Source organism: Notamacropus eugenii, chromosome 5 (assembly GCF_028372415.1).
Source record: "Notamacropus eugenii isolate mMacEug1 chromosome 5, mMacEug1.pri_v2, whole genome shotgun sequence".
Classification (NCBI taxonomy): Eukaryota; Metazoa; Chordata; class Mammalia; order Diprotodontia; family Macropodidae; genus Notamacropus; species Notamacropus eugenii.
This window is the reverse complement of record NC_092876.1, coordinates 215,636,528-215,661,597: the sequence shown is the minus strand read 5'-3', so window position 1 is coordinate 215,661,597 and position 25,070 is coordinate 215,636,528. Positions and strand designations below refer to the sequence as shown.

Genomic DNA, 25,070 nt, shown 5'->3' with positions numbered 1-25,070 from the left:
TAAGGATCTGGCATTCATCTGTTCCAGCCCCCTAACTTTTCAAAGGAGGAAACTAAAGCCCAGAGAAGTCATCCAAGGTCAGAGAGGTACGTAGTAGCCGGACAAGCATTTGAAGTCAAGTTCTCTGATTCTATTCGGTATACTTCCTATATGACCCTGGACAGTACAAACTTTTCTGGGATATAGTTTCCTCATATATAAAATGAGGAGTCTGGACTCAAGGTTTCTGAGCTCTCTCTATGATTCTCTGGTACAGTTTTCACTACTTTGGCTCCTATAGAAATGTTTTCGAAATTTCTAAGAGAAACTAATGTTCAGAACAGCTTAGGCATCATTTTGTGAAGCTGTCTCAGTTCTGTGGTCTCTTTTCAGTTTTTCTTCTGCTTTATAATCAGAATTTCAGTAACTAAAATTATTTCACCAAACACAAACATTTAGATTCCTTGTAGTTAATTATATCCGGTATAGGAACATGTTGCTTAAACAGAGAAATTGGAATTTTTTTTTTTGGCTTATAAGCTCCCTGCCTTACAAATATTTGGCTTTATATCCTGTATAAATTAATTAAAGCATGAATAATGGATAATAGTGGTTACAAAAGTCTCCACTCCTGGTAGTTGTATGGAATTTGGTAGCACTCCACTAAAAATTCTGAGTCATTTTCTTTGAGGAGCCAGAATGATTAAGATCTCCATGGCTATCATTCCTTTTAAAATTTCTACACCTCTACCTTTCTGATAGACTCCTCATTCCTTACCACCCACCTTCTACCTTTAAACCCCTTACCACCTCCCATTCTCATACATACATACCCCTGACCCTGTTTCAAATGGCATGAAAGCTTATCCAAAGTACTTGAATAGAAAATTCAGGTTTTGTGCCAATCTTCTCAGTCCTCAGTAGGAAAGATTTTTTTTGGAGGAACTGACCCATTGGTGACCTTTAGGAACATCCTTGTCACCTAGCCATTGACCCCTGGACAATTTCAGCCTCTCAACCAAAAGCTGCCTATCAAATGATACAAAGTCAGTGTATTTCCCCCATATTGCCCTCCTCTATAGCCATCAGCTCTCTGCAGTGCCCCACCCCATTTTGATTTCCTTCTATCCCCAACATCTGACACTTGGGGTCCCAAGGCAGGAAGATAAGAATGGGACAGACAGTAAGAAACTGGGCACAAAGATTTTTTTTAAGTACCCTCTGCATGGAATGAAAGTTTGTAAAGAAAGTACTGAACACAGACTTCCTGTAGTATCAAAAGGGAAATTTATGCATCGCCTTTGAGTTCAACTTCTCCATTAAAGCTTTTTCCCTATAATCTGGGGAGTTCTTATCTTGGTGACTTATGATGTTATGGAGGGGCTCATGCATGGAAAATGTCAATAGAAATAGTAACTCTGGAAGGGAAGGGCCTCCTAATTAGTCCCCATTTAGATTTTATGATGGCTTTGAGATCGGCTCATCCTGACAGTGCGCACTGTGGTTACATATTGTTCTAGCCTGAGGGAACCATAGGAAAATCCAGATTTATTGTACCTATCATACCAGCATATTTCATTTGCCATTATGAGCAGCCATCTCGCAATGATGCAGGAGTATTTATTACAGATTAAATTGTAGGACCTGGATGGTTTAGTGAGGTTCTTGAGGTATCATTTATGTCATTAACTGGCTCATTATCAGATCTGCAAATCTCCATTCTTTTCTGTGCCTTCTGTTTGAGCCACTACTGCCTTGGCTTTGGGGGCTGGAGCATTTATTTCCGCCCCCCTTCTAAGCTACTGTTTGTGGTGATGGGGCATGAAGTTTAAACACAGGCAAAAGCAGTTCGCTTGCAGCCCCCGCCTGGGGTATTATTTACCTGGTCCACAAAGGCGGTGGCCAGTGCCGTTCCAGGGCCGTTTGCATGGGTGTGGGGGGAGCACCTGGAAAAGGAAGCTCCTATTGGACCGCTGCAATCCTGGGGCTGGAGAGCGGGGAGGTCGGAGGGGAGGATATTGTCAATTGCAGCACCTGCTAATGACCTAGGAGGGTTACCTTCGGTGGGGACCCGGTGGCCGCTAATTGTCGTCTTCTAGAAGCAGCCTCTCCAATTTTTCTTCTTTTATCTGTAACTTCAGTTTTGAAGAACTGGAAGAGGAGGCCGAGGGGAGTGGGTGAACACTTAATTGTGATTATTTAACGAGTTACCTGCTAATCTTCACAGATTACCTGCAACTGGGAGGGGACAGTATTTGTGCCACCCCGTCCTCCACCTCCCACCCCCCACCTCCTCGCCCCCGGCCTTGAACTTTCATTCTACCTGGGCAGCCAAGTGAGGGGGGCTCAAGGATGGTCCCTGATCATGGCGATAATGATGATGACTTTTTAAGATAATGGAATATCTTAGCATATGTCAGGCTGCTGGGAATTCGCAGGGAATTAATACATAAGGCCTCTCCTACACTATTTTTAGATGCACTTCTATCATCTGTTTGACTCAACTTGTGTGTCCATCTTTGTTGATATTTGCCCTATTTACTCTCCTATATTGCTTTTTCATAAAACCCAGGGAATGGCATTTAAGTTGTTGTGTTCTTTGGTATGAAATGCACTTCATACAAGCATAGAAGTACCCATAGCAATACTGGGCTCAAAGTCATGGATTAGCAGCGGAAGAATTGTCTTCTGGTTTAATTGTTGAGTTAATGGATTTGCTTGCTATCTAACAGTTGCTAGGAAAAGGGGCATTTCGAATGAGAAAAATTATACATAATAAAAATTATAAAAAATAAGGATTTTTTTAGGATACTGATTTGAGCCTGCTTTGGGAGCTAATAGTAATAATTTACATAGAAAAATGCATTTTAGATTTTTTGGTTATGGTTTTCATTTGAGTGAGTTACCTAAAATTCATTTTCTTATTGGCACTTATAGTTCATTATAGTTCAGTATAATTCTACTATCACTAATTTACATTCTTAATTTTGTGGATGTCTGTCTGTCCCTGAGAACCTGGAGAGCAAAATCTAAAGCAAAAATTGGTCCAGCCAAAAAATAAAAATTAAAACTAAATCAGCAACAAATGCCTAGCAGATATTTTTTTGTCATACACCAAATATATCCTTACTTAGCACCTCCACAGTAATATATATATATATATATATACACACACACGTGTGTATACTTACATGCATTCATACATACAATTTCATTTTAAAAATGGATGGCAGTCAATTCCTTTGTGTGGAGAAATCTGGAAAATCTGAGACTTCTCCAGAGAAGCTTCACATTTTAACTTGTTGCTGCAACTTACAAGTTAATGAAGCAATGTTGAAAGGTCAGAAAGAGCCATTTTTACTTTTTTTTTTTTTTTTTTTTTTTGCTACTAAGCATGATCAATTAGAGGCTTGATAATGATGTCATTGCTGCTGCATTGATAGTGTGACTCTGACATAGGAATACCTTGGACAGCAAGATCCCTAACAAAGCTTGTCATTATAAACAAGAATTAAGAGTAAAGACCACATTTTCTGCAGGACCACACTGATCATTTTTTTTTAAACTTTTAGTGGTTTTTCTAATTATTATTTTGAAACACAAGGAGATAGCAGGGAAAAAAAATAATACATAGTAATTATTCACTATCCAGCTGCCAAGAAGAAGCACACAAAAATAGTTTAACTACAGGACTTATTATTTATTTAGTTATTTCCTAATTTTCTCTAAAGGTTAAAGAATTCTTAATTGCATCTGACTTCTATCTAATAAGAGTATTAAAAATATCTCTCTTTGTAGAGAAATACATTTTTTGCTTGAAGACAGCATAACCTAAGAAATGTCAGTTATAAACAGATTTTAAAGGGGGAAATGCAAAAATTCCAATGATCTTTTTTATCTTCCTTCTTAATAATGCTAAAAATGCACTTCAGTCAGTATTTATTACAAGCACACTTATAGCTAACTCTGAATACTGGTATTTTTAAAATAGCTGATAACCTTAAGAAAAATGTTGTAAGCTTTTGGTTTTAAGAATGTTCTTCTACCCCCGCCCCCCTCCCCCCACAAGCCTGGTAGAATGCTAATAACATTGTCTTATATTAATGCTATGTTTAGAGACCTGTCTATTTTTAAGGAACTTCCTGTATCTTGAAGGGCCACATGCATACACAAACTAGTTATAACATTGCTTATATATCCCTTTGAAAAGAATTTTAAACCTGGTTGAAAGTGGGTTGTAATTAAAAATAACAACAACCACCTCTACCTGAGCTGATAGCCAATTAAACAGAACTTAGCGCTAAATGAGTCATCTCTTTTGCTCCCTGTGTACTATGGGCACTCTTGAATAAATAAAATCTGTGTAGCTATAAATAGGCTCCTTGAAATAAGAGATTCTGACTTAAGGCTTCTTTGTAATGCTTCTATCCCCAGTCTTAGTGCTTGTCTTTCTGTATTATCGTCTTAATATTGAACTTGCTCATTAATCTCCATTCCTCTTTTTAGGTTCGTCTAGACCGCTCTTGTGGCCGTACTACTTACTGGGTTGCCGTAGGAACAAGAAATCCGAGTAAATATGCTTATGGAGAAGAAATGACTCCTAATTAAATGTGAATCGCATTTATAAATTGCCTGGTTCTCACAAAATGCAGAGTGTAATATGCTTTGATGTACTTCATTAGTAAAAAGGCATCTATATTTTTTTAACACATGTTAGGAGGAAGACCAAATTTTAAAGTAAAAATGATATTTTATGTGGTTTGGTTTCTCCGTCACCCATAAATCCTATAATTTGATGCATATATCCTTTTATTGCATTTACATGGCAGATGAAGACATTTGGCCTGCCTGTGAAAGTGCTGAAAACCTCCAATATTTCCTCACCAAAGTATAATTCCTTTTTTTTATTGTTGAGTATAGCTTTTCTATTACAGTTTAAATAAAAAAGAAGCTGAATTGTAATGTCCATCTCACATATAGCAAGGTGGTGATATTTTCATAGGATGCCTAGTGCCATGGACTCTCACTTTCATTGCCTGTAAAATTAGGGCTTTGGTGAATAGCTGCAAAGGAATTCTTTCTACTGTGGGTCTCTATTGCCTCTCTTTGTTTAATTCCCTAAAGCTCCTCCCCATTCTTTCCAGGATGTTAAGTCTCTAAACTCATTAATATTCTGAGTGGCACAGCAAATGACCTAATAGGGTTTTCATTTTATGATTCGGCAATTCAGAAATATTGTAGGCTTCCTCTTGACTTTGTCTCTCCACTTGGTGAATTCAGTTTGGATCTGATTTGTTTCCACACAACCGCTGAAGAATTGGTCCAGGGAATATTGTGGATGATTACAGGAAGCCCTAGCTACAACTCGAGGATAGGCAAGTCATTATCCAAAATGAGCCATGGACACAGTTGGCACACTTATGTTCACTTCTGGATCAACTGAGGGAACAACTGTACTTTCATTTTTTTAAGGATTTCTGTTTTCCAAAAAAGTATCCTACTTGTAGATAATGGTGCCACTGGAAAGAAACACAATTTTAATTTTTTGAAATTTTCATTTAGTGTTTTACTTTCTAGTTCCTTTCCTGATATCAGCCCAATTTTTTTTAAGTACAAGACAACTCAATTTTGTTACCTAAATAAATGCAAGCGGCAATGAGTACTTGTCATGGTACCCTTTGGAGCCAAACTCAATATGTGCTCTTTATTGAGGATCATTCAGATTTAGATTTGGAAGGAGTCTTAGATGCTATCTAGTGCAACAATTTCATTTTATAAAGGTGGAAAGAAGTCCATGGAGGTTGAAGTGATTTCGTTGATTGTAGGGTAATAAGTGACAGAACTGGAATTTGAACACCTCCTCTGAATGCAAATCTGGCATTCTCTCCACTGTGCCAGGCTACCTTCAAAGTAAAAAGTCCTATAATTTCTTTAGTCTTATGCAGAGCAGTTAAATCAGAGTAAGACCCATCTGGCAAATGGGCATTTGTGGGTTGGACTGCTATTTATGCTTAAGTGGAGCTTCAAAAGGACTTTGCCACTTGCTATGTGATTTGCTAAGTTCAAGGATCAAGTTTTATGACTAGGTAAATCACTTACGTCTTTCTGTGCACTAGGATTCTCTCTCAAGTTCTGTCCTAGCAACTTCTATCAGCCTACTGACTCCATACCCTAGAACAGACTTCCATCCCTACACACCACTCACCATGGATTATCCCTCCAGAGACTCAGGTATGGCTTCATTTTTTCCCATTGGCAAATTCCTCCTGGAGCCTGCATTTTGTGGAAGGGATGAGGCTGGCCTGCATTTAACCCTGCCAACTCTGTTTCTGATTTCCTGTAGACTTCAAAACCACAATCCTCATTTACTCCCTTCATCCCCCACCCCATTTACCTTTTTAGCTTTTTAAAATGTGTATCATTTTCCTCTCATTAGAATGCAAGCTTCTTTTGGCTTGTATTTGTGTCCCCATCACTTAGCAAAGTTCCTGGTATCTAGTAAGTACTTAATAAATGCTTATTTCTCAAAGGTCATAATTCACAGAAATGAAGTCTATCTGCATTGGTAGAGGGAATTTCCTCACCTGGGAGTTCCTTATACCAATGAAATCTCAGTTCTACTCTGTAATATTCAATTATATTCAATCATTGGCAATAATTAGAACTACTACAAAGAGACGGTGGATATTTTTAACATCAGTTCAGAGTCTGAACAGTATTCTCTTGTAAAAATTTTTTGTTTGTTTTTTTGGTAGATTATAATTCTAATGTACTGAAGAAGTGGTAAAAAATTTTCTTTTTGTCATATATACAATAAGTTGGATTTTGGAGGTTTTGGGGGAGATTACAAATAGTATTTCATTTTTTCCAATTACACATAAAGATAATCTTCAAGATTTATGCTTTTAAGATTTTGAGTTACATTTTTTTCTCCCCAATATCGAAGGAATCTGATATAAGCTATACATGTGCAAGCATGTTAAACATATTTCCACATTACTCATGCTGTGAAAGAAGCAGAACAGAAGGAAAAAAACACACATGTACACACACAAAAGGAGAGTGAAAATAGTATGCTTCAATATATATTCATACTTCTTCAGTTCTTTCTCTGGATGTTTCTTGGATCATTGTATTGCTGAGAAGAATTAAGGCTATCATAGCTGATAATCACATAGTAGTGTAACTGTGTACAATGTTCTGGTTCTATTTATTTTACTCAGGGTCAGTTAATATGTCTTTCTAGGTTTTTCTGAAATCTACCTGCTCATTATTTCTTATAGGACAATAGTCTTCTATCAGATTCATAGACTACAACTTGGTCAGTCATTCCACAATTGATGTGCACCACTTCAGTTTCCAATTCTCTACCATCACAAAGAGAGCTACTATAAATATTTTTGCATTGTAGGTCCTTTTCCCTTTTTTTTATGATTTCTTTGGAATACAGACCTAGTAGTAGTATTGCTGGATCCGAGGATGTACGCAGTTTGCCCTTTGACCATAGTTCCAAACCACTTTTCAGAATGGTCAAATAAGTTCACAATTCCACCAACAATGCATGAATGTCCCAATTTCTCTACACCTTCTATGTTGGATTTTATTTAATTAAAGAGGGGGAAGAATACACTTTTTATACTATGTGGGAAGCCAAAGTACACCTATTTTATTCTCATTCCATTCTAGCTCCTGAGTTTGAAAACCTGATATTCAATATTAAATAGTGATGTCCTAATTCATGCCAACCTATTATTCCCTTTCATATTCCCACATTATACCATCTTAGGTCCATATTAATACTTACCTCTTTGGCATTGTTTATATATGAGACAGGTTAATCAGAGTAGGAAAAACATTGGACTTGGAAGTAAAATACATAAGCTTGAGTTATTAGCCTATTGCATAACTTGGGCAAATCATCAACCTGTGTAAGCCTCAGTTTTTTCATCTGCAGGATAGAAAAGGATAATACCTGTTTTTCTACCCCTCAAAGCTATTGAAACAAGCAAATAAGACACAGAAAGTAAAACATAAGAATGTAATCTATATCATGATGCCTATTTCCCTTAATACTTTGTCAGGTTTCTACCAAATATGTATGCATATTGCTCTAGTGATGGGAACTGGAAGTAATCTCAAAGGATATGATTCAGATAGATAACGATAAGCTATGTCAGACTTCCTAAACTTATCAAGACTTGCTGCTCATATTGTTACACAGTACATGTGGACTGAATTTTCATAAATCAAGATCCTAGTCCCACCAACACAGGCACATGTGAAATGTTTTTCCTATATCCCTCTCCTGCACCAAAGTCAAGGTATCAGGGATTAGAGAAAAGACTAGATGCCAGAGATGCCTCTGCCAAATCATGGCCTCTACTCTCTACCCATTCTAATAAGTTCTGTCTTGGACATTCAGTTTGAAATGTCCAAAACACAGTTGGAGATGCATGACTGCAGCTCAGGAAAGAGACTGCTGTTTGGTATATAGATTTGAGAATCATCTTCCTAAAGATGATAATTAAATCCATCAAAATTGACAAGATCATGAAGAGAAATAATTATAGAGCAAAAGAGAAGGAGAGTGCAGACAAGGTTTTGCTCAAATTGGAAACTTTAATATATTTTATGTCATGTTAGTCTTCACCTCAAATTTAAATCTCTAAGTTAAGATCCTGAACTCATCTTTCTTGATAATGACTCAAGAGGTCTTTAGTCTAGACTTGTGATTTTATTGGGATAGAGAATTACTGGTGTGATAACTTTATCCACTGATGTCAGTAATCATTTCATCTACAATTTATAGACATGGAGAGGTGCCTGAGAAGTTAAATAATTTGCCTATGCTCAAATGTCTGGCATGTTTGAGAAGTAGGACTTGAACTCAGATCATGTTGATAACATGTCCTACATTCTTATCCACTTTGCACACTGCCTCTCGATTCCAGATTTACCTACTCACTATGAAGTCTCCAAATAGTTTTTATTCGCTAAAAATGAAAGCTTGATTCACAAAACATACAAGGGGATTAAATTAGTAATTTGAATTATGATCAAGGTTCCACCCTTCCATAATTTTCCTCCCACCCTGGTTAACTGCAATTGTTGTTCAGTCCTAGTCAACCAAGTTTATCACTAAGAAACACTTTATGCATTGTACCATTGAATTTTCAGAAGTCAAAACTTGGGCACTGGACAGTGGCTTTTAACTTCAAACACTCCAAAGTTCAAGAAAGAGATTGTGATTGTGCCAGCCTTCTTTGTGTGATTATTTTAGACAGGGGAAGCAATATAATCTTTCAAGATTAGCCTATAGCCACCATGAAACCTTAAACCAAGGAATAAAATTTGGAATGCATCTATAATCACAAGGGAGTCTTAAGTTCTTTCCCATTTAGAGATTTGGGGATTTTTTTCTCTTTCCTATTAAAAAATATTAATATCTGTCCATCTGTCAGTCAGTCAACAGACATTTGTATAAGCATTGTTTTCCTATATGTAATGGTGATGATGAAGATGAAGATACTTTTACAAAAGTTATCTCATTTTAATAATAGAACCTTCTGATATTATTCTCAGACCAATTCTTGATTAATGAAGACCACCTACAATTTTCCATAGTACAAACAATATACTTTCCAGGTCATCCCAATCCCCATATAATAGAATATAAATAATTGCAATATTTTCTTTAGCCCCTCAGTCTCTGTTGCTAAAGTAATCTCCATACAAATCTCTAAATGGAAAATAACATAATAATAGCATGCCATGACTGTCCTACTACCATACCATGGGTTGTGTCATAGTTCAGAGATAACAACAGAAAGACTTAACAAATATCATTTAACAAACTTCTATGTCCAAATGAATGTTCCCCTCCTAGAAGTCACCCTGGAAGACTGCACATGGGTTCTACCACTATTGGCTTTGCTCAGTACTTATTTGAAATTCTTCTCTAAAAGTTTCCCATAGAGCCAATTTTAAGACATCCAGGAGAAAGCTAGCCTCTTTGCCCCTTTTCTTTGGTCCCCAAATATTACATAGCTTCATGCCAGAATTAATTCAATATCTTTATCCCTAAATGACTAATATTAACAAAGATGTAATACACTGCCGAAAGATAAGCATTTGTTACACTTGAGGTTACACCAAAAGGATGAACCAGAGTTCTTATTTTATAGGTTTTAGAGATAAAGTGAATGAAAAAGCCGAAGTCTGAGAAATTAAGTGGTCTGTTTAAGATCAGCCTGGTAACAAAGAGCATGGCGAGCATTCAAATCCAGGTCTTCTGACTGTCTCTAAATCCAGTACTCTTTCCAATGCATTGTATTGACTCTCTAGAAAGAGTTCGAAAAGAAGAGGTCCCTTAAAGGTTTTAAGAACTAGCACAATAGTTGGCATGGGTATATTGCTCCCCAAGGTACTTTGAACAGGAGAAAGCTCATTTGGATATCTAGGTTTTTGTTAAATCGTCAATCACATTACTTTCTAGCCATTTCTTACGGCCATTGTCTCAGGGAAGACCAGATGACAATCCAGTAGTAAAGCTATATATACAAATATGTGTTGAGTTAAATGCCTGATGCTTTATAAATAATCTGCCATCAATTTAGGGCTAAATCATTGATTTAGCTTCATTTTCCCTGAAGTACAGATACACAAATAAAAAAATCCCCTTCTACTCAGTCTAAATGCTCATTTGTTTAGTTTCACTTCTTTACTTGTGAGGCTGTCTCTTTGAGCTGTAATAGCCTATTATTTTTCCTTCTTTTTTTCCCTCAAGGCAATTGGGATTAGGTGACTTGCCCAAAATCATATTGCTGGTGTCAAGTGTCTGAGGCTGGATTTGAACTCAGGTCCTCGTGACTCCAGGGCTGGTACTTTATCCACTCTACCACCTAGCACCACCCCTATCCATTCTTGCTACATATACTTTGTACAGTGAAGAATTATCAGTTCCCTTGATTTTCTCAACAACTGACCAAATGATCACATTTAATTTCTCTCATATGTCAATGTCTTCTACTTCTCAATTGCCTTCACACTCCCCATTCTATTTCCTCCAGTTGGTTAAGATCTTCAAAAAATCAGAAAAGACAAATATAATTATTTCTAACTTTACCCAAATAAAATAGAAATCTCATCCTGAATGACTGCAAAAGTTTACTTTTATTTATGCCTTTGTATTTATAGTTACATATAGATATGAAGTAGCATGACAATATACAGAAAGCTGGCCTCAAGGTCAGCAATTCCAGAGTTCAAGCCTAACCTCTGACACAGACCAGCTGCATGGTCCTTAGCAAGTCACTTAATTTCTCAATGTTCCATACAACTCTCTAAGACTCTTAAGTTTCATAACAGGTACCAGTTTGAATTGAGAGAGGGGGTTACCTTATTAGGAATTCAGCAAACCAGTGAAATCATAGATCTAGTCCAAAAAGTTAAGAATACACAGGTGGAGAATTGTGATGACTTTCCAAATGTTTCCTAATGTAATTCAAAATACACAATAGTTCAAAACCAATATAATTGTGTTTTATGTTAAAGTTTCTATAGTTGAGATTAGTGACATCCTTAAAAACAATAACACCTTTCAAGCGTAATCTTGACAGCTAACATAGTTAGCAGCTTGTTTTACCTATCTCTGAATAGTGTCTCTCAAGAAGTAGAGGTCAGGTAAGTAGTAAACTCTAAGAGGGAGCAATGGAGGCCTTTGGAGTCAGATCAGGGATTTTTACTCATGTCCTCTGACTCCAAATCCAGCAAGTCTTTTCCCTCTTTAGGGATTTGGTTTCTTCAATTCAAAAACAGGAGACCAGATTAAATGAGCTAATCCAACAAGCAAAACCAATCCCAAATGCACGTAGTAAGTACCTGCTTTAGGGAAAGTACTGGTCTAGGTATTAGAGATGCACAAAAAAATAGAAACATTCCTTGCCTTCAAGGAACTTTCCTTCTACTAGAAGATACAATGTATAAACAAGTCTCTGGAATAATTTGAGGGAGGAGAGAGTGGTGTCTAGGGAGAGGAGGCACAAATCATTTTACAAAGAGGCATAGGAGATTAATCTTGAAGGAAGTTAGGGATCTTAAGAGATGGAGACGGGGGTAAGGGTATTTTAGATACGAAGGGCAGCCTACGCAAAGGCATGCAGGTTTGAGGTGGAATGCCAAGTTTGGGAACTGGGAAATATGCCCATTTTGAGGGAATGTAGAGTATGTGAATGAGATCAATCTGAAATAAACCTGAAAAGTAGGCGAGAAACTGACTGTAAAAGATTTTAAATGCCAAGCTGAGAAATTTGTGTATTATCCTAGAGAAAAATGAGAAAACAATGACGTTTAAGTGGAAGAGTGACCTGTTCAGATTTATATTTTAGGAAGATAATTTTGGCAGCTGTTTAATATGGACTGCAGTGGGGTGAAACTGGAAGCCAGGAGGAGTCCATTTAAGAAACTGTTGCAATAGTCCACATGAGATTGAATAAAGGCTTGATTCAGGTTCATGGCTATATTAGTAGAAAGAAAGAGATTTGAAAGGTGTTATGGAGGGGGAAAAAAAACAGTAGGCAATATATTGGGTACAGGGAGGGAGGAAAATGGAAAAGTGAGTTGATGACTCTGGGATTATTAACCTTAATGACTAAAAGGATGGTGGAGCCCTCAGCAGAAATAAGGAACTTGAAAAGAGGTAGGAGCTTAGAAGGACATGACCTCTAAGATCCTTCTATTTCTAAATCCTATGATCTTTCAGGATCTGGATTTAAGTATATATTCTGCTACTTACTAGGTATATAAATTTAATAAGTCATTTCATCTATTTGATCTCCAGCATCTTTATTTGTAATACAGGGATAATAATAATACTTGAATTATCTACAGCCATCACTAGGTTTGCTATAAGGGACAAAGTAAATAAGATAGATAAAGCATTTCGTAATCTTCAAAGTAAGTCTATTAATAATTTATTGCTAACAATAATAAATAATAATTGTTAATCATTAATAAACACTTCTACTGTGTTCCAGGCACAGTATGAAGTTCTGGGGATACACAGGAAGGAAAAAGACAGTCCCTGCCAGCAAGGAGTTCAGTCTAGTGTAGGAGACATCATACAAACTATGCACAAATAAGCTATGTACAGGATAAATCACAGTAAATCAACAAAGGGAAAGCATTAAAATTAAGGGAGGGGAGAGGTTAGAAAGGTTTCCTATAAAAAGTGAGTGGGATTTTAGCCAGGACTTAAAGAAATCCAGAGAAGCAAAGAGACGGAGATGAGAAGGACAGAATTCCAGGCAGAGAGACAGTCAGTGGAAATGCCCAAAATGATAAGATGGGCTTCTTGTGAGAGGAATAACAAAGAAGCCAGCCTCACTGAATCATAGGGCATATTTATGTATCATGGATGGAGAGGGAAAGGGAATATAAAATGTAAGAATATTGGAAAGTTGGGAGGCTTGAATTGTATATTTTTTTGCCTTTTGATTTTATATTTGATCCTAAAATGATTGGGTTAGGGTGGGGGGGTGACATGATCAGATCTGCATTTTAGGAAGATCATTTTAGCAGTTGAGTGGAGAATGGATTAGAGTGAGGAGAGATTTGAGGCTGGGAGATGGATTATCAGGTTATTGTAGTAGCACCAGTGCATAGTGATAAAGGTTTGCACCAGAGTAGTGTCAATGCCAAGTAAGAGAAGGAAACATGTGAGAGATGTTATAAAGTAAAATTGACAAGCCATGGCAATGGACTGGATATAGGGAATGAGAGAGATTGAGGAATTAAGGACTATACCTAGGTTGCTAGCTGGGTGACTGGGAAGATGTTGGTACTCTTGAGAGTAATGGGGAAGTTAAGAAGAGGGAAAGGTTTGGGGGTTAGGATAATGAGTTCAGTTTTGGACATGTTGAGTCTACAGGTCATGCAGTTAGAGATGTTTAATAGGCAGTTAAGAAATGAGACTAGAGGTCAGCAGAGAGGTGGCAGCTGGATAAGTAGATTTGAATATCATCACCATAGAGATAATTGATTCCATGGGAGTTGATGAGGGCACCAAGTGAAATACTATAAAGGAAAAAGAGAAGAAAGTCTCTGACAAAGCCCCGTGAAACACCTACAGTTAGCAGGAATGACCTGGACAAAGATCTAGAAAAGGAGACTTCTCCTTCTTAGGAGAATTCTGGTAGGAAAAAAAAAAAAACAGGAGAGAATGTCACAAAAACCTAGAAAGAAGAAAGCATCAAGGAAAAGATTTAGGGCGATCAATAGCGTCAAAAGCTACAGATAGGTCACGGAGGATGAGGACTGAAGAAAGGCCATTAGATTTGCCAATTAAGCGTAACAAAGCTGTCCCTCACATGTAATATGGGCTTTTTTGTGTGTGACTCAAAGAAAAGCAAGAATAGTTATCTCTAGTATCTCTTCCCCCCTTACACACACACACACACACACACACACACACACACACACACACACACACACACACACACACACACTTCTCCAAGGGAGAATTTAATTCCTGCCAGGAGGAAAAGCAGGAGATTGTAGTTGGAGGCTAGCCACCACTCTCTTTGGAGAGAGGATATACTGGGCTAAAATTGTATTTATCTGCTCACTTAAATATTATTAGTCTATGTGATATGGTTTTCATGTTGAAACTAAACTCCTGATTCCTATTTCCTAATGGGGAAAAAAGACCCCAAGCTTTAACCAAGGCTCGACTTCCTTCCCATTAAACCCCAGTTCTACAATGAACAAAACAAGTAACCAAGAAACCAAATTATCCAAGATAACAAAACAGAAATCAGAGACATTATGTGTATATGTGTGTATACATACATATATATTTGTGTATATATGTGTATATATATATATATTAATATATGCCAAATAATACAGTGAAAGGGCTTTTCATTGCAAGTGAGGTATCTCATCTCAACCAAGAGAGACAGAGAGCAACCTAGGGGAAATTTACTGAAATCTCTAATGTAACAGGCAGGGGGCTAGGGAAATGATGGTGACTTCTAGATCTCTCATGTCATTTCTTCCAAGTGTCTTTAACTCTCTTCAGTAACCTGAAGTGGGATTGGCATTATCCATCTTCTTTCTTGAAGAAGGAAACTGAAAGAGGTCTAAGAAAGTGAACCTCTTCTCAAACTCTTGCCAATTCTGTTCCTCATGCAAGTCCTGGGCATTGATTTCCTCCAAGGAGGGAAATCCCATACTCTTGGACTTTGGGGTTTGAATTATATAACAAATTATTAGTGAATTTATTTTCAGTTGAAAAATGAAGAGGGAAGCCAAACTATAGAGTTAAGAAATATGTGAGAGTCAGAAGATGAGAGGGATGGGAAAGGAAAAGCTTCAAGATGAGAGCAAATTTTTTTACCTATGAAGTACATCTTCCAGGGAACACAGTGGAAAGGGTAGGTAGCTTTAGTTTAACTTTATTACATTGAAGGAGTTGTGTAAAGGATATAGGTTAAGGGAGTATGCAATGGGGGAATGAAAGAGTCTATATAATGAAAATTGGGTTCAGGATCACTAGGATGGAGATAGTATGTCTGGGAGTTTGTTAATATGTTCCAAGTGAATTCACAGGGATTATTAATGTCACTAGAGATGCAGCCTTAGTATGATGTCATGTCAAAGTGTTAGGCAGCTCAGGAAACTGGGCCAGAGGGTGCAACTGATAATTTAGAATTTCTCCTTTGTCCTTGAAGGTAGGCCAAGTCAGGAGAGAATCAGAGAGACCCAAAAGGAATGGTGTTTCTTTGTCCCCTGCAGGCAGGAAAGGTCCCCTGACTTTTTTCCCTAGTGATGACATTAGGTGAGACAAAAGGGATCAAAAGAATCACTCTACAAATGAGAAATCACAGTAGGATGTAGTAAGAAGAACGCTGGATTTGGAGCCAGATGGCTGTAGCTCAACCTATGGCTCTAACACATACTATTGGTATGAACTTGAGCAAAAGAAAAGTTAAAGCTTTCTTTGCTGATTAATTGGGGGAAGAGGAGCATCAAATAAGCGTTGACCTGGATGGATGGGTTTACGATAATGAAGACAAGAGATAAGGCAGGAATATTCAATTCTTATTTCACTTTTGGAAAAAAAAAATAGTTCTGTTAAGGATAATGATCATTGTATTAGAAAGGAAAGAATAAGAATGGCTAATAGGGAAGCAAAACCAAATATAATTAAGGAGATAATGTGAAAGTATTTAGCTTGATTTTGATGAGTTTAGATCAATAGATCTAAACAAATCATGCACTAGGGTCATTAAATTCTTGGCTGATGTCATTGATGACACACTATGAGAGACCTTTGAAAATTTACAGGAAGAAAAAAATATATACAGTGTCCACAATTTTGTGAGAGAAAACACAAAATAAAATTCAGATTAAATGCAATGACCCATATTGATTCCATAGGAACCATGAAAAATATAACACCACAATCTCAGTAGAGAGGTGGTGGCCCATTGGTATAGAATCTTCCCTACATTCTCAAATCTGGTTACTAAGATTGTGTGTTTTGCTTAATTGGTTTTGTTTCTTCCAAAAGAGGGGAATGATATTGGGAAATGACAATGGTATAAAAAAAACTGAAGGCATTTTATCATGGAGTATGAGAAAGAAGTTATAAGATTTAGACAGGCAAATGTTATGATTTTAATAAAATGGGAGAGATAAATCTGGAAGCTATAACCTGAAGAGCCTAACTACTATTCTAATGAAATTCTATATTACAAAAGGGATGCTAAGTACAAAGTATAGCAATAGCCACAAAGAGCCAGGATGGATTCATTAAAAAGAAGTTATACTAGACTAACCATATTCCCTTTTCTGATAGTTGCTTGCATAGATTATGGGAATGCTCTAGTTTACCTAGATTTTAGCAAAGTATCTGACAAAGTCTTTCAAACTACTCTGTGGCTGAGATGAGTAATTTGGTGTCAAACTTGGCTGCAAAACTCCCAAATGGAGCCAGAACTAGATTAAAATGTGATTGGACAATGTTTAACAAAACAAATAAAAACTCAGTGATTTCCATGCAGGCTGCAGGGATCCATTGAGTGAAGTGTGTGTGTGTGTGTGTGTGTGTGTGTGTGTGTGTGTGTGTTCATTCTTCATTGCTGAAGAAGACCATGCCATCAAAGAAATGATGACATGACTTGTACTTGACTTTGTTTTGAGTGAGGGAGGGCTGTGCAGGTCACCAGCCTCTTATCCTCCAGAGCCATCTGAATCCAGGATGACTGGAGATGACATAGGATGAGGCAATGGGGGTTAAGTGACTTGCCCAAGGTCATAAGGCTAGTGAGTGTCAAGTGTCTGAATCAGGTCCTCCTGACTCCTGCACTAGTGCTCTATCCACTGAACCACCTAGTTGCCCCATTTGAGTGAAGTAAGCAGAACCAGAAGGACAATTTATATTATAACATCAATACATAAAAAGGAAGAATTTTGAAGACTTTTATAAGCTGCTGAAGAAATGAGGAGAACCAGGAGAACAATTTCTATAATAAAACTGTAAAAGCAATATTGAAAACATACAATGACCGTTCATGATTCTGAACGTTGGACTTGATCTCATTTGAGATCCTACTCAACTATGAGATTCAATGTTATGTGAAATCACCTGATCTCTGAGGTCTAGTTTCCTAATCTAAAAGACCAAGAGGTCAAACTCAATGGTATCAAATATTCTTTTTGCAATTCATATGTGTGTATGGATATATGTATATATATGTATAATATTATATATCAACATCATAGAATGGCTAAATAACCCCTAGATAGGAAAATATAAACTAATTTTCCAAGATCTTCAAGTGGTCATCCTCCTGTCTGTGTCCAATGTATTTTCCACCTTCCATCAAATAGAACAGGCAAAAAGTCATTAGAATCCTAGGACACAGAGAAGCAATTGGTGTCAGGGATAAGGGGAACTGTCAAATAAAACATTCCTCTACCACTCATTTTGTACCTGTAGGGAACTGGAGAAAAGATGTATTTTGGGGTAGCAAAACAGAGTGCTAGATAAAAGGTTAAGCTCTTGGCCAGACAAGTGATCAAATAATTGATCCAGAATGAATCTGAAAGAAATACCCAAACTGTCATAATATAATACTTATGTTTCTGGGGGGAAATTATTTGCAAGCAGAACTTTGAAAATAAGATTCTACTATTTAAAGCAACCCCATTTCTTTTTCAAAAGGAAATCAATTAATAGATTTAGTAATCATCATCTAATTGATTTTTGTGGGAATAATCCAGATATTCATATATTGGATTGATTTGGAGTAGTCTTATTTCAATCAATTATCTAGGTTTTCTAACCCAAACCTTTCTCTTCAATAGGCCAATTAGAACTTCTAAACAGTCCCGGGGAAGATGGAGACAGTTATAAGGGAAGAGATGCCAAAAGATTTTTCCTCCCACTCCTCTCTGGAAACCATCCCTGTGGCCTGGTTTTAGGGTTTCTGACACGGCAAAGGAAGATGATAGTTCCAAAGCTCCCCCATTCACATCTGTCTTTTGATTTAAGCGTGGACCAGGATAAGAAGAGGAGGAGGAGAATTATGTACCTGATTACAAATAAGGAACACAATTTTTACTCTTACCTTTAACCAGTTAGTTGAGTGAAAAATGGAAGTGATGTAATGTACACCTGCTATAATCACTGATTATATGAAAATTTCAATTGTTCACCTAGTTCTGTCTTTGATCTTACTTGTCCAGGAATTTGGGGATGGGATAAATAGACCCCTTAAAGTACAGGAGGTATGGATCTGACATCAAATGATATCCTGTTCTAGGGAAGGGTCTTAAAATAGTTTTAAAATTCATTTTGAGTATTTAGTTACTAGTGCAAACTAATGTTTATTTGGTTAAAGGAATGATTTATTATTCTTTTCCCAGTTGGTTGACAACATTGTATTTTCAAGAAACGACGGGCTCATATTTGTTGATCCATTGCATGTTTGCCATTGTCTAGCTTTATGGAATGTGAGAAGTAGAATTTTGGAAGTGATTTCGGGAACCAACTTGTTTAATTCCCTTCTTCCTATGAACAAAATAAAGTTAAGAAGATAACAAACTAAAACAACAGCCACAAACAATTCATACTGATATTTTGTCATTTCTGACTCTTCATGACCCCATTTGGGGTTTTCTTGGCCAAGATATTAGACTGGTTTGCCATTTCCTTTTCCAGCCCATTTTTACTGATGAAAAACTGAGGCAAACAGAGTTAAGTGCCTGGCACTCTATCCATTGTACCAGAGTAATGTTAATGGGATGTATGTTTATGGGAGTTAAAGATCTTCCCCACCCATTAATTAATGTGGAGCCCATTGGGGGATGAACTTGTTAGCTTATGGGGAGGTTTGTTTGCTTGAAGACTTTCACATCTTTTGTTAATTAGGCACTGAAGCAGGAGGATTGTGATGGCTTCTGGCTCTGAAAAGTGTATATATACTCTGAGGTGAGATTTTGCTTTGGGGCTTACTCTTTAGAAGAAGGTTCTTGTGCCAGATGAGACTCTGGGTGGCTGTAAAGGAGCTCCCCTGGCTTTGAAAACCCAGGTGTCAGTGCTTCTCTTTCTGGTAACTGCAATGTTCAGACAGTTGGATTCTGTGATATATGTATTGCTTATGGTCAGACAGTTAGAAGCCCTGCCTGTTGGTTTTATTTCTCTGCTTGTATTTTCTCTGTTGTTGTGTGTGATTAAAATAGATTAAGTATTGATGTTGACCCCCTTTTAAGTTGCTTTCCTTAGACAAGCAGATCTCATTACCTGTGCCAGCAGGTTATCCTGGATATGTGTCAGACATGATGTGTGTTCTGTTACAATCACCTAGCTGCCCCTCATACTGATTTAGTACCTTGTAATTTGTGAAGCTCCTAACGTACATGATCATATTTGATCCTCACAACAACCCTGTGAAATAAGTATAATAGGCATTACTATCCCTATTTTACGGAAGATACTACACACTAAGTGATTTGTCTAGGGTCACATAGTCAGTAAATAAACATTTATTAATCACTTACTATGTTCTGTTCACTCTTCTAAGTACTAGAGATTTCTAGGAAGGCAAAAGACTGTCCTTACTCTCAAGGAGCTCATAGTCTAATGGGGAAGACAACATGTAAATAGTTATGTACAAAAAAAGCTGCGTTCAGAATAAATTGGAGATAATCAACAGAGAGAAAGCATTTAAAATCAAGGAGAACTGGGAAATACTTCCTGTGGAATATGGGATTTTAGCTAGGGCTTGAAGGAAGCCAGAGGGACATGGTGAGGAATGTGAAGGTAAAGAAGGACAGAATTCCAGGCACAAGGGACAGCCAGTGAAAATGGCCATCATTGGAAAATAGAGTATCTTGTTTGAGGAAGGCCAGTGTCAGAGCATGGAGGGTGGGGTGAGAGGGATAAGACAGATAAGGTGGTGGGGGACGGGCAGGATGCAACGGGCTTTGAATATCAAATAGACGATTTTGTATTTGATCCTGGAAAGGATGGGTAGCCACTGGAGTTTATTGATTGGAAAGGTGGAGGTGACATGGTGAGGCCTGAGCCTAATTTAAGTGACCAGTCAAAGGTTAGAATGTCAATTGATTCATATTTATATTTAACTGTCGTGTGTGTGAATTATAGACATAACAACTTCTATTAAATATTACTTTAATTCTTACGATGTACTTTCCTCATCACAACCCTGTGAAGAAGGGATGTTTGGAGTACGTAATTGATTTGCCCAGTGTCTTTCACAGTATTAGGACTGGAATTTGAATTCAGGTGTTCTGACTCTAATTCCTGGCCTCTCCCTTCAAAACATTTGTTCACAGTCAAAGACAGCAATTGGTTGCGTGCTTCATTGACATGAAACTTGGAACTTGCAGTGTTAATGTAGTGTAAATAATGTGTGGGGGTGATACAAGCAGTAGTGTGCTAGAGCCAGCTCCTATGGGCTGGAGAAAGTAAGTTGTTAAATCTTCAGTGTGAGCATTTATACTTCAGAAATCAGGAAATGCTACAAATCAGAGTTTGATTTGTTTTGTTGATTGTCAAGAGATAGAAAATGATATAGAAACTGTTAATGCAGATTAAATTTAAAAGTGTGTGATAGGTACTTTTTTTTTGAAGAGCTTATTAAACATTTAGCAGCACATCCCTAGATGCAAGTATATGTATTGTTTCCAGGGTAAAACTCAAATCTTGCCTGTTCCTTAAGCTTTGAAATGGCTGCAGTGAGAATGGCTCTTGTATGCTATGAATCTAAAATCAAATCCAAAACTTTGAGCCTTTATTTCCACTGAAGCTAAATTTACCTTTTACACTGCTGTGCGCTCCATTATGAAGAACATTATGTAAATGCAAGGTAGAGCTCCACTATAATAAAACCCATTAAAACATACAGTTCATTATGATGCAGGACCATTTTGACCAAGAGGTTGGCCAAAGGGACTCCATTACCAGAAGCATCATTGGACTTTGTTGACACATATCTCAACCATAACCCTATTCATGGATTGGACATTAGGACAGAGGCATAATAATTGGCTCAGGGTATTTTATTGCTTTTGAATGACTTGAAAATATCTCTTTGAACTAGTCAGACTATGCACTAAAAGGTTGCATTCCTCCTCTGGCCTTATCATTTGCTTATATTGTGTTTTAGGTGAAAGCAGCACTTCATGAAGTAAAATATGCAAATGAGCAAACAAAAATGGAAAATCCATTGCCCCAAAGCACTTACAAGGAAACCTGACCCTTCAGTTCTGTCTTCCTGTAATGACCATATATGGTAGGAACTATTCTTTGTCATTATTCTGGGGGCGAGAAGTTCTCTTGGGTTCATTGGCAGTCAATCATGTTCTGATCCTTCTGCTTTGAAATGAAAAGAAGGTTAATTGGGGAGACCTTGTGCTGCCTTTGCTCAGTAATGACGTCAGACCCTGATAAAAACTAACTCTTCTAATGCAGTCCATGAATACAGGAGGTGATCCAAAAGTGCAAAGGGCAAAATAAAACTAAAAACTGATCACATATACATGCACATACACATAATATACACAAACCCTGATGTCTTATTGGGTAAGTAGAGCTGATATTTAACTATTGATTATAATTTCCTAAAAACATAGGTTAGTCTACTAGCAAACATCTCAGGAATTTTTATTTGCAAAATGATTCTGTTTGGGACATTCCCCACAGATCAGGATCAATGCAATGGTTACTTGTACCAGATTTTGATATATTGATTGAACTTCTATAAATATTATAGATGAAGCCGCAAATATTTAGAGGAATATTTTATCTAAGGACAACAGGAAAACTTACTCTTTGAACTCTTTCCCAAGGTCTTTATAGGAAACATGGGACCAATATATGTAGTTACAGTATCATGAATTCACTTAAACTTCTCCCGTGCTGCAAATGCTATGATAAAAGTGGAGCTAACATATTGATTTTGCTGTGTGACCTTTCAACTGGAAAGTATAGGCCTTGCTATCATGTTATGATCAGCTACCTGGCTTCATGCCTGACAAAAAAAATTGGAAAAATGCAGGACACCTGAGAGTTTGAGGACTGCATGAAAAGAGACTCCAGTCTGAGGCAGAGGATACTCATGATTTTATACTTAGCCTGTTTTGCATCTTTCTAATTCCTGGCCCTTAAATTTTAGACAGAGTCTAAAAGGAAAATACAATATGCTGAAATATTGATAATATTAGCAAGACATAGCATTTAGGAATAGCTTTAGGGATTCTAGTAAGAATTTATTTTCTTGGGTTGCTGGGGGTTTGTTAATTCTTTTCTGTGCAAAAGTAATGGCTAAGACATTGGGGTTTTTGCCTCATCTTTCCCACTATCTAGCTATGTGAGTTTGGACAAATTTCTTAATTTCTCTGAGTCATCTGAGAGGGTTGGTAAATTACAAGTGTTGGGCTAAATGATTCCTAAGGTCCATTCCAGCCCAAAATTCTGGGAAGCAATAAAAGAGTGATGGATTTGGAATCAGAAAAGCCAAGTTAAAATCCTGGCTTTCATTTACTACTAATATAAATTTGAGTAAGTCACTTAACCCATCAGGACCTCAGTTTACTCATGTGTAAAGCAAAGGCGTTGGAATGATCACTGATGTCCTTTCCAGCTTTAAAACTATGATACTATGATCTTAATCTCTAATTGTGTGTACTGCAAATTCAATACCACTCCACATACTCTTTTATTTAATTTATCTCGTGCATATCTTGCCTCTCTAAGTTAAAAAAAAAATCTTTTTTGGTCAGAGATCTGTGATTTCAACAAGTGTAATTCTTCCAGTGACGCAGATCATATCTTTCCCTGCCTTAGTAGACATATTCATGAATTGCTGTGTGGAATACAAAAATCATCACCTTTTGACCATATTTCTGATAACGAGCCTTTTCAAACTTAGCTAAGGTGATTGAACAGATATATTTATTTTCCACTAGAGGGGTCATATTTGAATCTTATCCAGCTTGTTAGGATCTGCCATATCTTGAACTCCACTGGCTTCCACCCCCTGACTAAATAGCGGATAAACCTTCAGTGGAGAACTATATCCTCTGCTTCTTGTATATCTCCCACAGTGCCTTTCTGCCACAGTACTGATGACATAGTAAACACTCACCAAAAACAGGTTCAAACCAATTCAATTAAGCAAACATTTACTAAGAGTTTGTTGTATGCCAGGTACTGTGCTAGCTACTGGTGGCATAAAAACAAAACAGACTGGAGAATTACATGATCTTTCAGCAGGTATTTGTTTCTGTAGTGAGTCAAAAGGAAGGTACTTGGATACACTTTGGAAGTAAATTGCCCGATTAGGAGGAAGGAATTAGCTTCAAGTGTTTCTCAGCATCTGATAGTTAGGAACTTTATTCCAAGCAATAAAACTGGCCATGCTCAGGTCGGAGATTCATTTAAATGACTAAACAATTCAACAAAGAAAGAAATTAAATCACAGCATTAGAAATTTAGAGATAGAAAGGACCTTTGAGGACATCCAGCTCAACCCACAAATATTACAGTGAAGGAAACAAGTTCCAAGAGGCTTGATAGCTGGCCAAGGTAATATAAATAGTAAGTGGCACAGACAGGATTTTAATTCAGATCTGCAAACTGAATTCCAGACCCTTTCTACATGATTCTGATTACAAGTATGATCAGGTTAACAAAAGGCTTTTGTAGAAAACAAAACAAAACAAAGCTAACATTTACAAATCCATCATGTAAACAAATAACCTACTTTTCAACTCCATCACACACATACCATTTTTAAAAATAAGACCAAGGAATCTAGCATTGTGCCTAAATTAAGCCTTGGGCATATAATACCACTGGTTTGCCAAAGAAACAGAACTATTGCTAAGGTGGGAGGCAGCAATCCTGAGTATATCAATAAAGGATAGACTGATGAGGGAAGAGTAGGTAACATAGTAACAAGCATACTTGTTACTGTGCCATTTTGTGGAGCCTTTTGAAATTTTCTTTTCACCAAACACACACGCACACACAATGATCCCAAAAGATGTCAATAATTTTTCACTAACTCTGGTAACATGGACATACATAGAGCAAAACCCAGTGCCAGGATGCAAAGAAAACACTGCTTTCTTGGAACATCTCCTGAAATCATTCATTTGCATGGAAAATGGCATCTAAAAATATTATTATTAATAAAGGCATGTTAAGGCAGCTTAGTAAAATGGCAGAAAGCACTGGATTTTAATCCCCTATTTTTGAATGACTATTTGTCTAACCTTGGACAAGGCACTGAAACTCTTAGAGACAATGCTTCGTTCATCTGTCAAGAGGGGAGATTAAACTAGATGATCTTGTCTTCAGGAGCCTAGCTTGTTATGATCTTCTGGAATGTAGTTCTTGGGCTTTGTTGGGAAATGGGTTGCTATTATTATTATTGTCACAAATAAGTAATCTCTCTAACAATGAGAGCTGATACTTATACAGTATTTTAAGGCTTGCAAAGGGCTTTACATCTGTTATCCCATTTTAACCTCCCAACAAATCCATCAGCTAGGAC

The 25,070-nt window shown here is 37.1% G+C and overlaps 1 long non-coding RNA gene across 1 annotated transcript in view; it reads left to right on the top strand.

The window, feature by feature from the left end:
• Positions 1-6,029: 6,029 nt before the first annotated feature.
• The window catches only part of LOC140509094 (uncharacterized), a 48,212-nt gene continuing 29,171 nt past the window's right edge, over positions 6,030-25,070 (top strand). The window contains exons 1-2 of the long non-coding RNA XR_011968565.1: positions 6,030-6,210; positions 21,678-21,803. This is a non-coding gene — a long non-coding RNA (uncharacterized lncRNA). The remainder of the gene's footprint in view (positions 6,211-21,677; positions 21,804-25,070) is intronic.